This window comes from Antechinus flavipes, chromosome 3, assembly GCF_016432865.1.
Source record: "Antechinus flavipes isolate AdamAnt ecotype Samford, QLD, Australia chromosome 3, AdamAnt_v2, whole genome shotgun sequence".
Classification (NCBI taxonomy): domain Eukaryota; kingdom Metazoa; phylum Chordata; class Mammalia; order Dasyuromorphia; family Dasyuridae; genus Antechinus; species Antechinus flavipes.
In genome coordinates, this window is record NC_067400.1 from 486,647,460 (window position 1) to 486,651,221 (window position 3,762).

Below are 3,762 nucleotides of genomic sequence, written 5' to 3' on the forward strand. Positions count from 1 at the left end.
TGTATTTACATCTGTATTTTTGTTATGTAATTGCATAGTTATATATTATATATCTTTATATTTGCTATATATATAGATATATTCATGTGTATATATTCAATATATTTTTCTACATATATGAATATATATTTTTTCTACATATGTGTAGATATATATGTATATGTATATTCCAGATAGATAATTTTTTTCCTCAAAGAAAATGAAGCAAGACAAAGCAAAAGAGGGAGAAAGTGCAGGAAGCAGATTTGATGATAGGGATGGTACCCATTCAGGGACATGATGTCATACCCAAAAGCAAAGTCAGCAGAGACAGTAGAGGAATGAAGAATAACCCTTTCTCAAAAAACCCAAGCACTCACCAATGGGATTAGGGATCCAGCATTTGCTGGCAAAGGGATACTTTGGGATGAGGCAGTGCTAAGGAAGATAAAGCATTATAGAGGTCCAGATGTGGTAAGCATTAAAACCATAACTAGAATTTGGGGGAACAATATTTCCATTGTTCCATTGGGGGATTGGAATGGGAAAAAATTAAGAGATGGTGGTTTAGCGCTTGCTTTTCAGGGACTTGGGAGGTGGAGGGGAAACAGGCAGAGGAGAAAGATATCTTTTAATGGGACCCTGGAGGGTGTTGATTATACCACACAATAGAAGCAACTTTTGAACTTCTTTCTAGATATTCTTTAATTACAAAAAAGTAACTGAGGTAAGAAAAGAATCTTCATAATTTTTAGTTCCTTCTGTTATAGCAGACATTTCCCAGGACCTCTTTTCCAGAAGTGAGTACTTTGACAAAGATAACCACATATATGTATACATACACACATACACACATATACATACATGTATATATATATATTATAGACAAGTAGCTACAGATATAAATATATTTCACATTATAAAATCCCATTGTTATATTTAATTCTGCTTTTTGTTATTCTTTCTATAATAAAATCTTTGCTTTTTCATGCTTATAAAATTAATAATAAGATACAAGAACATTTTAAATTAAGAATAAAAACAAGAGTGTGCATAAAATTATCTTCTTTTTTTCACTTTATAAATGTGAGATCTTTTATTAATAATATCTAACCCTTCCATGTTGGGAAAAAAAGAAATGAGCATAAGCTGCAGTATGAGCAAGTTAGGTTAGTTTTAAGACTAGAGCGAGATCTTAATTATAAAGTTAAGCAAAGGGTCTGTTAGTTTTGATGCTCTCTTTGGGGTGTGGAAATAATCATCTGTGGTCAGGAACCAAGTAGTACTTCATACTGGTGTAGTACAGAGAACTAGTCCAGTCGTGTAATTTAAGTAATGAGTATTTATGGTTATGATAAATCATTTTAAATCAGATTGTTTCTTTCTTTTTTTAATTATAAAAACACAGCATTCCTTACAGTTTCTGAATTTGAAATACAATGTTATTGGTGTCTTAAGACCAAAATTTTCCTGTTCTATATCTTCTCTTATAAGCATAAATTTCATATGTCACTGTAACCATTAAACAGTTTTATTTTTCTATATATTTAGTGGGTTTTTTTTTTTGTGTTAACACAGGTCAGATCTCATTTTGGAGAATCTCAAAAGATTGCTGAAATTTTTTGTTCTTTTTGTTGAGTAAGTGAGTCAAAGCTTTTCCTTGGCAATCCTTATTAGGGGAAGTTTCTCTTATAGCCAAATTTGACTTGTAATTAAAAATAAGTAGTCACCACCTTCATAGGTATTATACCCAAACCAAAGCAAAATTGAGATGGAAGAATAGAATTTCTTTGGCTGGGTCTATAGAATATATAAAGTACAAATGAAAAGTAAAAAGATCTAAGTCTTTGATCCAGATATCCACTATTTAGGTCAGATAAGATACTAAGATGGCTTTGATCTTTTCTTCTTTTAAATCTATACATTTTTACTTTTAGTAGGGGTGGAGGAAAGAAAGAGAAGGGAGAGAAGAGAATGTGTTATATATGTAAAATTTCAGTAACAGATTGGATTCCCATCTTCTTTTTTCCTATTTGAAAATAAAATTCAATATAAAATATTTTATTTATGAATACATGATTTAAGTGACTTGATAAAATGTTTCTTGAGAAACATGAAATGATAATGAAGTGATTTGGTTGGCTAAATGTTAACTATACATCAGTAGTGATAGGGGTTATAAAGAAATCCAAAATTATTCAGAGACTAAATCTTTAAGCAAATACACCCTCTGATTAGTTTATATGGAACAGGTCCATAGTACTTATTTGGAATCTGTAACATTCTGGTGATTATCACTCTTTAGCCAAACATGACTTCTTGGTACATAGCTATGGCTTTTAAGATAATCTAGCCAGCTAGGAATGAAAACTTTATCTCCTTCCAAACCAATTACTCTTTTGCAAATATTTGATTTAAGTCACTTGGAATTTTGGCAACTATAATATAAGTTCTTTAGATATCAGAAAAATATCAACTAAAATTCTTTTGTTAAGACAATATCAGAATTCTGATTTATAGGTTCCATTGATGGTCCAGAACATAGAACACCACCATCACTATTTTGAAAGGCACAATGAGCTGAAGAGTATAGGCAAGAAGTTGAAGTGTTTATCCCACAATACTTTGAAGCATAATTCTAGGTATATCCAAATGCCACTGGCCTTCCTATCCCTAAAGCCAGGTCTATAATACATTCAGTTCTTGTGGTGGTATCTCAAGAAAACCACATGCTTAAGTTTTCTCAAAACACAGGTGGGCACTCCATAATTTCAGGAAATTATCATTTCTGGGAAGCAGTCTTCAGGGAAATCATATTCTTCACACCCTGCCAATTGGCAAAGATGACAATGTTGAAGTGGATGTTGGAAGAGAGGTTCGGGGAATATCTTGTTGGTGAAGTTGTGAATTGTTCAAAAGATTTTTGATGTCTATCTGGGCCTGGTGGGCATCCACTTGTCCCTGAACCTAAAATTATTTTCAGTGATATTAGAAGTCATTATCAAAGCTTTAAAAAGATTACAGAGGAAATGAAGTAGTCTTTTACTGTTCTTCTCTTTCCTTTTTGGATGTGCTTCTCCTACCTTCTAGTGTTCCCTTCAGGCTCAATAAAGTTATATTATCCTTTTTCTATGGCCTCCTATTAGCATATTTGGATTCTCCTAGTGCTTCTATATTCACAAATCAGTCCTTCCTAAAAATCCCCATTTACCTCTTATCTAATGTTCCCATTCCACTCCTGAAAGAGGAAAAGTTTTATTAAAAATCATAAAGGGAAGTTTTTCTTTATTTGCTTATTACTATCTGATCTAGCTATCCACTCAGGGGGAAGGACCATTAGAGCTAGTCATCCATGATTAGGCTTCCTGGTCACTTCCTGCTGTCTCCCCACCATGTTCTTTGCTCTCTGTCCATCATATCATCATCATCTCAATCTCACCAGAGTCTTAGCCTCCAATCCTAGGTCCCCTCGCTTTGATAAGAGAGCTTTATCTTACTGGAGACCAAACCGCCATACCATACTTTTCCTTCTCATCATTCACGTAATATAAGCCCCCCCTTTCTGTCTTATATGTTTTCTTTTTCTGTTGGAATATACAAGTTCCTCCAGAGCAAGAAGCAGTTTGTTTGTTTGTGTTCCTCAGCATAGTGCAATTCTTGGAATATAGTAAGCAATTAGTAAGTGATTCATGTATTTATCTATCTTTCTATCTGTATTGACAGATGCTGAAAAATGATATGAACCAGGCCCAGAACTGAACAGGCTAGATTATCATTGGGAAA

General features: G+C 33.2%; 1 pseudogene; it reads right to left on the minus strand.

Annotated features, from left to right (window-relative positions):
- Window positions 1–2,139: 2,139 nt before the first annotated feature.
- LOC127557340 (mitochondrial inner membrane protease subunit 1-like) lies at window positions 2,140–2,613 on the minus strand (annotated as a pseudogene).
- Window positions 2,614–3,762: the final 1,149 nt, after the last annotated feature.